General features: G+C 37.5%; 1 pseudogene; it reads left to right on the top strand.

The window, feature by feature from the left end:
• Positions 1-254: 254 nt before the first annotated feature.
• Ube2r2-ps1 (ubiquitin-conjugating enzyme E2R 2, pseudogene 1) overlaps positions 255-15,073 on the top strand; it is a 58,715-nt pseudogene continuing 43,896 nt past the window's right edge.

The following is a 15,073-nucleotide window of genomic DNA, read 5'->3' on the forward strand; positions in this document are numbered from 1 at the left end:
CGTGGACATGCCACATTAGGGTGTATATAAGCAGCGCCATTCTGTGGATCGGTCTCTTCCTCTCTAAGATGCAATAAACGCTTTGCTGCAGAAGGATCCTGGTGTTTGCGCATCGTTCTTGCTGGCGAGACATTGGGCGCGCGACATTTGGTGCCAAAACCCGGAAAAACGCCTCACCATCGCCGGCACCGAGAAGAGCCTCTGCTCGCGGAGAGGGTCCAGAACTGCAGGACAAAAGGAAAGCTCTGAGAGGCATGTTTGGTCTTGATCTCTCTCATCTCTCTCCCCCATTAGAAGATGAGGTGGAAGCTTTTGTTATTGTTTTGGCTGCACTCATTCTTTTTCTTTTGGTTTTCGATTTTGCGGCTGCCGCTAGGCACAGTCAGAAATCATGCCTAGAAGATGAGAAATGCCGCCCAACAGTAATAGCAGGACAGGGGGCATTAGAGGAGTTACAGGACAGCATGTCAGAAACAGTGCGAGGTGAAAGATTAGAAGCTTTAAGAAGGAAAGGTGCACCTAAGAAAAGTGGCCCTTCCAAGGACCTGGGATCCGAGGAAGTGAGAGATAAGGGAAAGTACGCCCTGGGAGAGAAACAGGGAGGAGATAAAAGCAACACAGTATTTTGGGAGAAAAATTTTGTCTTTGTGCTTGTAAAAGGTGTGATTAGGCTCTGGAAACTTCACAGAGTCATACTGATCAGATTTGATAGAGGTAGACCTCCTGAAACATTTATTCAGGAGAATCAAACAAAAAGATATCTCAATTCTCAACTTTTGTCTTCAGAGTTGTATTTTACAGAGTGTGCCTACTTGGATTCCTGGTCTCAAGGACTTTTAGCTGGGACCAGTCAGAACATATCAGCTACAGCATTAGTTTCATTTTTCCTACCCCCTACCCCCAAGGACATCTCAACACCCATGCACAGCTTGATGGAGTTAATGTAATTGGGTTGTGAGTGGAAATATTCAGGACTGTGTTTCACTTCCATACCATTTGTGAATGTCAGTCGTGCTGCTCAGATATCCTGTAATATATCTCAGTATCTTACAGTAATTTGGTTTCAACATGTTGATGGACTAGTCCAGGAATTGAGATAATCCATCGTCCATATCAACTCCACTTGAGTGGATGGTCACCGTGGAAGTGGTGGGAAAGAGGAAATCCTACCTCTCTGCTGACTCCTATTGGAATCTGGGTCCCTTTGGTGGGACACCATCTAGTTTTTTCCCCTCTGTCTATTGTCTGTCCTTGGTGCACCAAGCTGTCCATGTCTGTCAGTTTATATCTGTGGTTTTGTTTCTCATTGTTTAAATGTTTTATGCTTCATGTTCAAAAGAAAAAATGGTAAAAACTTTATCTGTCAATCGTTCACATCTTGATTTGGATTTAACTCGTTTCAAAAAGGAAGAAATGAATAAAATGCAGTTTCAATCGGCCTTTAGAGCCCTGTACCTGTAGCTAGGAGCATAGGTCAGCTGGAGAAGCTGCCCGGGGGTGAGCGTCTACATGAGCTGATCTTAAAGGAGCCAACAACTCCTCAGCTTCTTTGGTACAGGAGCTGATGGCTGTTTCTCTTAGAAAAATCCCTGACTTATTATTAGACTCAACAGGTGACAAGGTACTTCTCTTAAAATCACAGCTAGAAAACTAAAAATGGTGCTTGGTGTAAATATTGAAGATATGTATAGCCACTTCAATTTTGTTTCTGATTGGTTTTAAATGCATAAATATGCTCTACATGCCTTGGTTATGGACTATTAGCTTTTAAGTTATTGGATATGGTTAAAAGGGTATAATATTGGTAACAGAAAGTTGACATAAAGCTGGTAATTTGGATAGACTCATTCTAGACAACATGTGGCATGAGCCAACCTAGGGAAACAGGTCTAAATTGAGATAATATTTTTATGGAATTCTTATTCTAGAAACCAGGCTTCTAAAAGAATTTAGGGGAATGTCTCTTTGTTGAGGTATCGGAGACCGCACCATCATGTGTTCATATGTAGGAATTGGCAGTCAAACTTTGTAGCATGAAGGATAGACTCAGCGTTTTGGAGACTGGATTTTGGAGACTAGATCATTTTTTGGAGGTTGAGTTTTGCTTTCCAAAGTTGTGGTTTGCCCTGAAGTTATCTGTATTTTAATGCTAATTCCACTGCCCCAAGGACAGCTGCCTAGTCACTACTCAGAACTCAGGTGACCTTGTGGTTGTGCTCTGGTGTTACAAGGAGAACTTAAGGATTGTGATTAAGGATTGCCAGTGTTTCATTGACTAACTCAAACTTATTTATTATTGAGAAAAAATCAAACAGATAGAGATTGTTACAGGATTTACAAAGGATTGATGAGGTTTTAGAACTTGTGAGAGCATTACAGCTTGTTTCCTTACTTCAACCGCCATTTCAAGATAGATTTAGAGGATTGCTAACAGCCTTGTATTATGTAATTTTGTTGCTTCTTCAATGTAAGAAGTTAGAACTTTTAATCTTTCAGTGTATATGGAAAAATTTTAATACAAACCTTTGTTCTCAAAATGAGCTTTAATATTTCAGGAGTAGCTATCACACTACTCCAGAAAAGAATATTTGAAAGTAATTTTAAACTTCTAAGGATATGTTAGTTGGCTAAGTACCTCACCTTACCAGAGGACTTAGGTCTTTGTTATCCTCATTGGAAATAAAGTTTGTGAGGTGCTAGAGAGATGGCTTAGTGGTTAAGAACACTAAATACTGTTCCTATAGAGGTCATTTAAGAACTCAAACTGGATTGCCTAGACCCCTTAACGAGGGAGGACAATGATACTAGACAGTTTATATCTTAATAAATAAAAAGGGGGAGTTATCCCAGTATGCTAAATAATGCTCCTTTTATTTCAATTTTAAAATTTGGATGCCAAGGAACCCTTGAGTGTTTATGGCACCCTACAACTAGGCATACTTCTACCTAGGTGAAATAGAAAGATTCACATATTGACATGATCCTGTTCAGATATTTTATATGGGGAAGAGGAAATCTTTGTGTTTTTTCTACAGGATGCTACAAGAGTATGCCAGCTGCCTGAGCGGTTGGTGAGACTTGCTGATCCTGGTTGCATGAAAATTCAGCTTTCGTGGTTTGGGTCCCTGGAGTCATTCCTCTGCCCTGAGAGGAAGATGGAAGATCCCCCCCCTCATCTTTTGTCAACCACTGTGTGTGTCTCATTCCACTGTGGCCTATGCTTAGACCCTCTGTGCACTGCTGCTTGCTGGAGAAGACTGTACTCCATTACCTTTGCCCCCCTCATTCCCCTGGAGACTCTTGCTGCCTTAACTGGTGTTGTCATCTTGCAGTCTGTAGCTTCACAGGAATGCCATCTGCGTGAAGCTGCTGTGGACTGAGGAACTCTGCCCTGGTTGTACAGATCTCAGACATGGTTCCATTGCCTGCTGGTTGTTCCAGAGAAGAATGACTGATCCTAAACTGTCCTGGGAAAGACCTTGGCACTTTCGCTGCTATTGTAGCAGCCATTACTGCTGCAGCCATTGTGTCTGCAGTGTCTGGAGTTACCCTCCCCCAATCTATTGTTAGGCAAGCACAGTGGGTGAACTTTCTGGAGTAGTTGCTAACAATTGGGAATTCTAAATTTTATTATAGGAGTGGCTTGACTACGGCCCTTGGTGGTAGCAGCTGAGGAGAACCAGATGAGGTGCCCACTACTTATCATCAGGAGAGGTTCAACCTCCACAATCTCCTAAATTATTACACTTTCGCCACTGGGCTCAAGTAAGAGGAATGAGAAGATGACCCGATGTAGTTTCCTCAGTGACAGGCAACTTCCTCTGACTCTTGACCAATCTAAGACATGGAACCTTGGGGGTGACAAGGTGATCCTATGACAGATAAGGCTGGGGTTCCAGAGGTCGATCCTAAGACAGAGGTGGCTACTCCCCGTTTAAACGTACGGGCCGGTCAAATGCTCCTCTGTCCAGTTTCTCCCCCCAAAAAAACACACGTATAGCCCACGGAGGGACTCTCTTCCTGGATTTCTTCAGCCTTTTCTTACTTCAAAGAATGGGTGGGAGTGGCTCTGTTTGGTGCAGCCCTATGCTGTGGATTAGTGTTCATGCTATGGTTGGTTTGCAAACTCAGATCTCAACAGAAACGTGACAAGGTCGTTATCACTCAAGCCATTGTGGCCATTGAACAATGGGCCTCCCCTGAAATTTGGTTATCTATGCTTAGGAATTAGTAGGCATCTGAGTTCTCTGCTCTTGCACCACATGGATTTGTGGATCCATTGCACTGGGATGAGAGAGACTCAATGATTATTTGATCAGCCCTTCTACATTGCCGAGGTTTCCTCATTGCACGCGATAGGGTGATCATGATTTCCCCACTAACTCATTTTCTGGCTGGCCTCTTTTGTAGAGTTCGCCCTAAGTCGTTTAGCAGTTACTGTCACACAGCACTGCGGTATCCAGAGACGGCCAACTTTCCTCATGCACAGACCAATCTAAGACACAGGGCCCAGTGGCGATAGGGTTACCCTACAACGGATAAGGCTGTGACATTAGAGGAATGACCTAAGACAGGAGCCACAGCAGATGGACGTTAACTACAGAGGCCTAGACCAGCCTCATTCTAGTAAAACAAAAAGGGGAGATGTAGAAAGCCGTGATAGCATTCGCCATTACAAGATGGCGCCGGCTTCCGCTGTTCCCCATGTGGAAAGCTGCGATAGCATTCGACATTACAAGATGGCGCTGGCTTCTGCTGTGCCAGCCCGACTTCCTTTCAGGAAACTAGCTGTGTGCGCATGTGCAAGAGTGTGTTCGCGCCAAGTCTTTGCCCACCCCGGGGTGTGCCAATGAGATCATGGGTAAGCGACCAATCAGGCGTGGACATGCCACATTAGGGTGTATATAAGCAGCGCCATTCTGTGGCTCGGTCTCTTCCTCTTTAAGATGCAATAAACGCTTTGCTGTAGAAGGATCCTTGTGTCTGCGCGTCGTTCTTGCTGGTGAGACGTTGGACGCGTGACACATATAACCAGAATAACCAAAAAGGACGGAGAGAGTATCCAAATTAACAAAATCAGAAATGAAAAGGGAGACATAACAACAAAATCTGAAGAAATTAAAAAGATCATCAGATCCCACTAAAAAAGCCTATATTCAACAAAACTGGAAAATCTGGAGGAAATGAACAATTTTCTACACAAACAGGTATCAAAGTTAAATCAGGAACAAATAAATCATCTAAACAATCCCATAATTCCTAAAGAAATAGAAGCAGTTATTAAAAGTCTCCCAACCAAAAAGAGCCCAGGACCAGATGGGTTCAGTGCAAAATTCTATCTAACATTCATAGAAGACCTCATACAAATCCTGTCCAAACTATTTCACAAAACATAAACAGAAGAAGCCCTAACTAAATTCCTTCAATGATGCCACAATTATGCTGATAACAAAATTACACAAAGACCCAACAAAGAAAGAGAGCTTCAGACTAGTTTCCCTTATGAATATTGATGCAAAAATAGTCAATAAAATTCTTGCAAAATGAATATAAGAACACAACAAAGAGATCATCCATTGTGACCAGGTAGGTTTCCTCCAAGGGATCTATGGATGGTTCAATATACAGAAATCCATAAACGTAGTCCACTATATAAAAAACTCAAAGATAAGGATCACATGATCATTTCATTTGATGCTGAGAAAGCATTTGACAAAATTCAATAACCCTTCATGATAAAAGCCCTGGAAAGATCAGGAATTCAAGCCAATACCTAAACATAATGAAAGGATTATGTAGCAAACCAGTAGACCACATTAAAGTAAATGGATAGAAACTTGAAGCAATTCCACTAAAACCAGGGACTAGAAAATGCTGACCACTCTCTCCCTATTTTTCAATATAGTTCTCAAAGTCAGAGCAATCAGACAACAAAAGGAGCTCAAAGGGATAAAAATTGGAAAAGGAGACGTCAAACTATCACTATTTGCAGATGATATGATAATAAACTTAAGTGACTTCAAAAGAAAATAACTAAACCTGATAAACAACTGCATCAAAGTGTTTGGGTATAAAATTAACTCAAACAATTCAGTAGCCTTCCTATACTCAAAGAATAAACAGGCTGAGAAACAAATTAAGAAAATGACAACCTTTACAATGTTCAAAAATAACATAAAATATCTCCATATGACTCAAACCAACCTAGTGAAAGATCTGTATGACAACTTCAAGTCTCTGAAGAAAAAAAATGAAGAAGATCTCAAAAGATGGAAAGGACTCCCATGCTCATGGATTGGCATGATAAATATAGGAAAAGTGGCCATTTTGCCAAAACAATCTACAGATGCAATGGAATCCACATCAAAATCCCAAATCAATTCTTCGTAGAGTTAGAAATAGCAATTTGCAAATTCATTTGGAATAACAAATCCCAGGATGAAGAAAACTATACTCAAAATCAAAGGAACTTCTGGGAGAACCACCATCCCTGACTTCAAGCAGTATTACAGAGCAATAGTGATAAAAAAATCAAAACAAAACAAAACAAAACTGTATGGTATCGGTACAGAGACAGGCATGTAGATCAGTGGAATAGAAATGAAGACCCAGAAAGGAACCCACACACCTATGGTCACTTGATCCAATGGACAAAAGATAGCATTTTCAACAAAAGGTGCTGGTTCAACTGGAGGTCAGCATATAGAAGAATGCAAATTGACCAATTCTTATTGTCCTAAATAAAGCTTAAGTCCAAGTAGATCAAGGAATTCCACATAAAACCAGATATATTCAAACTAATAGAAGAAAAAGTAGGGGAAAGCCTCGAACACATGGGTATTGGGGAAATTTTCTTTAACAAAACACTATTGGCTTGTGCTCTAATATCAAGAATCGAACCTCATAAAATTCCTGTAAGGCAAAGGACACTGTCATTAGGACAAAACGGCAACCAACAAATTGGGAAAAGATCTTTACCAATCTTACACCTGATAGAGGACTGAAATCCAAAATATAAAAAAAACTCAAGAAATTAGACTCTAGAGAGTCAAATAACCCCATTAAAAATGAGGTACAAAAAAATAAAAGAATTCTCAGATGAGGAATATCGAATGGCTGAGAAATGTTCAACATTCCACCTCACATCAGACGGAATGGCTAAGATCCAAAAATCAGGTGCTAGGAGATGCTTGCAACGATGTGGAGAAAGACAAACACTTCACCATTGTAGATGTGATTGCAAGCTGGTACAACCAATCTGGAAATCAATATGGAGGTTCCTCAGAAAATTGGATATTGCACTACCTGAGGACCCAGCTATATCTCTTCTGGGCATATACTCTAACATACAACAAGGGCACATGCTCCACTATGTTCATATGAGTCGTATTTATAATAGACAGAATCTGGAAAGAACCCTGATACCCTTCAACAGAAAAATGAATACAGAAATTTTGGTAGATCTATATTCATTGAATACTAATCAGCTATCAAAAACAATGACTTCAAGAAATTCATAGGCAAATGGATGGTACTAGAAAATATCCTCCTGAATGAGGTAACCCAATCACAAGAAAACACAAGTGGTACTACTCACTGAGAAGTGGATATTCACTCAAAGGTCAAGTTATACAAGATAAAATCCACAGACCACATGAAGCTCAAGGTGGACAACCAAAGCGTGGATTTTGCACTTCTTTCTAAAGTGTGAAGAAAAATATTCATAGGAGGGGATATGGAGACAAAATTTGGATCACAGCCTGAAGGAATGGCCATTAAAAATATGCGCCAATTTGGTATGCAGCCCATTTATATACAGCAACCAAAACTAGATAATATTGATGAAGCCAAAAAAAAAAAAATAACGCATAGTGACAGGATTCTGAAATAGCTGTCTCCTGAGAGGCTCAGCCAAGGCATGTCAAATACAGAGGCAAATGCTAGCAGCAAACCATTTAACTGAGAACGGGGTCCTTGTTGAAGGAATTAGAGAAAGGATTGAAGGAACTGAAGTTGTTTCTAACCCCATAAAAACAACAATACCAACCAATCATAGCTCCCAGGGAAACTCCAAAATGTACACATGGACAGGCCTATGGCTCCACCTGCACATGTAGCAGAGGATGGCCTTGTTGAACACCAATAGGAGGAGAAGCCCTTGGTCCTGCCCAGACTGGAACCCCCCCAGGTCAGGGGAATGTCAGTGTGAGAAGTGGGTGGTTGGGGAGGGGGAACATCCTCATAGAAGAAGCAGAGGAGTATGGGAGAGGGGGTTTATGGCTGAGAAACGAGGAAAGGGAATCATATTTGAAATGTAAATTAAAAATATCCAATACAAATAAAAAAGAAAAAGAAGGAAAAAAAGAAGAGCTGGTATACTATTTCCTCCACTTCTCATTTTCATACTCATCCTTACACTCATCTTTTGCCATTCATTTCAACTATTATGTATGGTGCTGCTACAGACTAAATCAATGGTATTTACTGGTAATAGATTTTCAAACCTGATCTATTGAGAGTCAAAATTGACCTTTATTCTTTGTAGACTTGTTTTCACAGGTATTTGTTATTTAAGTAGAAATCTGACTAGCATATCTAACTGTGACCCTTCTCAAGCAACAGACAATTATTAATGATATTTTGGATTTCTGTTTCATATTTATGTACACTATCTTCACGGTTGAGTCTCACATTCTAATATCTAGGCATCTCATTCACATGCAAAGTTGAAAATATGAAGCTCTGATGAACTAGTGATGTAGCAAAAAGGTGCCTCTTCTTATTTCCAGGTATATAGACTTAGCACTACATGTGAATTCAAAGAAACACCTAGCATACATGCTTAAATGTTCATCAGTATTTGGGACAGTAAATGGGACAGATGGAACAATACTTTTAATAAGCAAAGAAACATTTTAAAATCTGTCATTACTGCTTATTGTGCCTGTGGAGACACTACTGGCAACATTTCATTTCCTTTTCTACTGAAAATTGTCATGTTATTTTCAGATTAATACTTGCACTTAATACCTTGACAATAAAGAAAAACTAGCTAAATGGTAAGTGTGTGGAAACATATCACAAGCTTCCACTAAGAAGGTACATCCCAGATTCAGTAGTATGGATTTATGTCTTCATTTCAACATTTTTACATTTAGCTCATGTATTTCTTTGACAATGGTCAAAACTAAAGACTTTTGATGGATTTAAATATATAGAATGATTTGCAATGTGATCCCATTTTTAGAACCCTAGTCTTTGAATGTTTCCGAACAGTATTCTCTCCCCACCACCGTATGTGGTGTTGTATTCAATTTGAAAACAAGATTGGTTTACCACTTTCAATCATTTCACCTCTTGAATTAAGCACTCTGTCAGAGTTAAAGGGAGTTTTTTAAGGGTCTTTTGCAAGAAGAACAAACACACTTTTTAAATTAATGTTTACACTATAACTATATTTACCTTTCAAATAGTTACACTTCTTTAGTTGTAAAATGTTTCAAAATCATTTCGTCTAACTTTAAAAATATCTATTCACCTTACCTTTCTTTTTCCCCCATTGGATATTTTTTATTTACAATTCAAATTATATTCCCTTTTCCAGTTTCCCATCCATAAACCCCCTATCACATCACCCCATTCTTTTATGAGGGTGAACCTCTAACCATTTCTCCAAACCCCAAATAGAATACTTTTAGACAACTACTGAATCTTTCATCATGAGATTGCTGCAGTGAGAAATACAAGAATAAGTAACTGCACATAAAATTAGGCCTCTCTGCTCATTTCTGCACGTCAGTTAAAAGAATGTATATGGTTTCATCAGAAAAATAGATTCTCATGGGTCACATTTCTAGATTGATATCTGCTTACTCACAGGTTTTGACACTTTCCCTACAGGAGTAAGAAAGCTGAGAGAACTTATTATTATTATCGTGCTTGTATGGTTCCTCCACAACTACTGTGATTACTTCAATATAGTCAATTTATTATCTAGTCTCATATGGTTAGAAACACTGAAATCTTGTAAGCTTAATAAAAACATTAGATATTGATTGCATTCTCTATATGTATTCTTGAACATAACTCTCTTCAGTAAGTTGTTCAGTGGTATTCATGGACTCCCATTCTAATTAACCAAAATTGAAATTGTTTGTACTTGTACAATGAAGCTAACTATGAGTATTTATTCTTACTATTATTTCATATCATTTTACAACAAGCTCTTATAAAGAAAATAATACAATGCCAAGACACATTAGAAATTTTATGCATAGTACTTGGTTATCCCAACTGCATTGTTAAGTGGTTCATATAACACTACACATTTTATGAAGGATAAAAATAATAGGAACAAGAGAATATCTTATTCATAATCACTAAAATGGCAATTTGTGGTGCCCATCTCTAAATCAAAGTATGCGGGTTCAATTATATACTAGAATTACACAATGTGTCTCTGTGGCTGTAATTAGGTAGAACAAATAAGCAATAATTCTCAGCCATATGTGTGATAATTTTTTTTCAATCATTTTGTTTTCAACCATGTAACACAAACAGAATTTTTCCAAAGACATACTATGTCTTATATTCTTTAAATAATTAGCTAGATCTGTTACTGTTGGTATAAACAAAACCATAATCATTTCATAGAAACATTTTAAAATATTAGATCTCTGAAAGTTATGCAGGAGAGTAATATTCACCTGTCCTTTTATTACTTGTAAGACATATGCAAAGAGATAAAGAATTCAAGGTCAGTGTCAGCTAGAGAGCAAGTTTGTTGCTGCAAAGCCATGTGGGACAATATATCAAAAACAGATAGGATGTATGTAACTATTCCTTTAAGAAAAATAAGGTAGGCTGGGAACAATAAAATATACATCAATCTTGAGGCCACATAAATGAAATATAATGTTTTTGTGTTTAGGTTCATGATCAGAATTGTAGAAATGAGCATATTGTAGCTCAATGACTTGTTTAGCTCATATGTTCAGATCTTAAATATTTGAAATGTTTCTACAGACATGAAAGAGGGAAATAAATAAACTACTAGCCTAAAAAAATTTTTTAAGAGCATACTTATTTCTTCTTATTTTCAAATGATTTAGGAACAATTGGGAAAGGATTCATGTTTTGTATATATTTGTTTTGATACATAAATAAACATAATGTTTGTATTTGGTAACCCGCCTACCTTAATAGGCTTTTTTTAGTGACAGATTTTAGCACGTTGCATAAAGTAAATGAAATGACGCATTGTCAGGTACTACGTTCTGGCACACACGATAACTTACAATAAGGCTCTTGCCACTTAGGAAACAGTGAGATCATTGGTGCTTTGCTTTCATAGCGTGCACTCTTTTTGAGTGTTGAGTGACAGCTGTAGCTGTTGTCTCTACGCACCAGGTATGTCCTTCACACACAATGTGAAATGATTTCTAAAGGAGAAACCAGCTTTGATTGGGACTCCCGGGATCCTATAATATGAACTGTAGTAATAGTCACATAATAAAAACAAAAGTCTGACAGACGTTAGGAGGCAGATGCAGATGCTTGAGTCAATCCATTCCCCATAGATAAACACTTTTTTTTGAGTTTAATTATTAAAACAAAAATCACATGAGACCTGGCATATGTTATTATACAATTCAGTGCTTTCTTTATCGACAGGTAAAAAGTAAACGACTCCTGTTTGCACTATTAAGAACTTAAATGTAGTAAAAATACCCCTCACATAGACATTTTAAAATCGCTATTCAATAGGGTTCACAGAATTGTCAGAAATTGGTACTTTTCTTTACCAACTAACAAGGATGACTGACAATCAAGCCTCTTAAAACTTCTTAAAAATTATTTGCTGGTGTACTGGCTGAGTTTGTGTGACAACTTGACACAAGCTAGAGTTATCATAGAGAAAGATCCTTCCTTGAACAAGTGCCTCTATGAGATTCAACTGCATTTTCTCAATTAGTGATCAAGGATGGGAGGGTGCCTTGTGGGTGGTGCCATCTCTGGGCTGATAGTCCTTCCTTGGTTCCAAAAGATAGAAAGGTGAGCAAGCCATGAGAAGCAAGCCAGTAAGTAACATCCCTCCAGGGCCTCTATGTCAGATCCTGCTTCCTGACCTGCTTAATTTCCAGTCCTGACTTCCATTGGTGATGAACAGCCATGTTGAAGTTTAAGCTGAATAAATCCTTTCTTCCCCAACTTCCTTCTTGGGTATGATATTTCTGCAGGAATAGCAGCTGTGACTAAAGCATCTGGTTAATGGTAAAGTGTTCAAAATAAATGTTTCCCCTACTAAACATGTGTAGATGTGCCTCATATGTCTCTACAGGATTACATTACTGAGTCTTAGAATAATACAAGTGAACATTCTGTGATTAGAATATCAGTCTTCCATAATGTGAAGGTCAGCAATTCTAAACTGGCTGGAAATATATATTAAATAAAACTTACTTCTTGCTTTTCACTGAAAAATTTTGTGTTCTTGTGAATACTTCTTGATGTCAATATCATTTTATAATATCTACTGTAAATAAGATATATCAGGCAAATATTAATGAAAGCACAAAAGAAAATAAGCTGGAACATAGATGTTCATAAATAGTTAACAAAACCAGGGTAAAAATTACACAAACAATGAATATATTATAATCACTTCTTACACAAAACAAATAAAATGTATGGTAGAATTTGCTATCCTTGTGTCAGAGTCTAGACTGTTTAATGTCAGCAATTTTCTTGTCATTTTTTGATGGCATATCTCTATGTTTCACAATTACATTCAACTTGGACAGAGACAAAGATAACTAGACCGAGACATGTTCTTTTCTCTCTTCATATCTTCATATTGAGTCTGTGTCATAAGGAGTCTTATTAATCAGAGATCAAAAGTGAAATGCTCTTCAAACTGTTTTAGGGTGAGGAAAGTAATTAGAAGCATGGTAACCAAGGCAAGGAATTTCAAAGTGAAATGTACACTAAAAACATTAAGATTCATTAACTCAGTATGTACCTTATTGTTGTGAAATGATAGTCACCTTGGTAATGAATGTAATTATGTACATCCTGGAAGAATACTCCATAAATAAAATTATTGGCAAAATATTTCTGACATTTAGAATTTTAACTATAAGCTATCACATAAATAATTGTAATTGTACATGCTCATGTTTATGACAAAGTCTCACAAGTAAAATAATAGGGGGTTGGGGATTTAGCTCAGTGGTAGAGCGCTTGCCTAGCAAGCGCAAGGCCCTGGGTTCGGTCCCCAGCTCCGATAAAAAGAAAAAAAAACAAGTAAAATAATAAAAGAATATAAATTTACTAGTAAATCTCAGATTTACCATAATCTAATAAGTGCAATAATATGTTTCCAATCCCATCTCCAAGTCTAAATATAAAAATAACGTAAGCAGGGTTTGTCTCTGATTATCCAGTATCAAATAACCATCTCTGAAATGGATATACAAATAACAATATACAGACTGACCAAATTTTAATTATATATGTATGAATATACATGTAAATACGAAGAAACAATTAAAGAGTAGATCATGAATTTAAAAGACAGGAAGCAGTGGTATATACCAGAATATGGAGGGCATGAAGCAAAGAAGTGAAGGTTGACAGGAACCGGATGTAGATCTCTCCTGAGAGAGACAGCCAGAATACAGCAAATACATAGATAGACGAATGCCAACAGCAAACCACTGAACTGAGAACAGGACTTCAGTTGAAGGAATCAAAGAAAGAACTGAAAAAGTTTGAAGGGGCTCAAGGTCCCATATGAACAACAATGCCAACCAACCAGAGCTTCCAGGGACTAAGCCACTACACAAAGACTATACATGGACTGACCCTGGGCTCCAACCTCATAAGTAGCAATGAATAGCCTAGTAAGAGCACCAGTGGAAGGGGAAGCCCTTGGTTCTGCCAAGACTGAATCCCCAGGGAATGTGATTGTTGGAGGAAGGGCGGTAATGGGGAGAGGATGCGGAGGGGAACACCCATATAGAAGGGGAGGGACTAGGAGGTTGTTGGCCCAGAAACCCAGAAAGGGAGTAACAATCGAAATGTAAATAAGAAATACCCAAGTTAATAAAGATGGACACAAAGAAAAAAGAAAAAAAAAGAATATGGAGGGCAAAATCCAAAGGGGAAATGATGTAACTGAAATATCAAAAATATAAAAGAATACTCAAAGATATCTGATTGATTTTATTAAAGGGCAGCAGTTGATGTTACAGCCTTTTATGTACATACATGTGCACACACCATGGTACGTTAAATTTTTTATGAAGGAAGTACTTGATTATTACCTCTTCAGTTGAGCTGCCTTCACTTGACATTATACTTTCTAGATACTTTCATTTTCTTGAAAACTTCTGATTTGATTTGATTTTATACAAGCGAATAAAATTCTACCTTGTATATGCTCTACAGTTTCATTATCCAGTCATCTAAGTTATTCCTGCACTATATTCTCTCTTACAGAACTTCAATTTCCTCTAGATAGTGATTTCATTTTAGGTAACAGTAAGATAGAGTTGATGTTCAATATGAAATTCCAAGAACTTCAGAAAGCAGGCTACTACAAACAATTTAACATCTTTGTAAATTTCATATAGGACTTGAAGGAATTTGCTTTTTCTCTGTCATGAATTATACTAGCAAATATAAAATAATATGAAATTGTGTAATCAAAACTCAGATATATGATTTATATGTCATTCAAATGCTTAAATATTAAAATTCATTAAACATTTACTTTTATATCAGATGTTACAAATCAATTTAATTATGTATCTTCAAATTTCAGGTGTACATAAAATATAATCTTATAAAGTATATATTTAGCTTATAAGTATACAAATGCATATTTATTTGTAAGTAAATCACTTAAGTATGTTCTTAACATCTTTTAAAATTTTACTAGTTTCCAGACAGGACTCTAAAGTAGGTTTCAAGGTTTGTATATAGGGGATAGTGATTACTTTTTTCCTCTCGTACAATGCAAAGTATCTTCCAGCAACTGAGATGTCAGTGATGGTGACAAAACATAAAC

Source organism: Rattus norvegicus, chromosome 2, assembly GCF_021556685.1.
Source record: "Rattus norvegicus strain SHRSP/BbbUtx chromosome 2, alternate assembly SHRSP_T2T, whole genome shotgun sequence".
Lineage (NCBI taxonomy): Eukaryota > Metazoa > Chordata > Mammalia > Rodentia > Muridae > Rattus > Rattus norvegicus.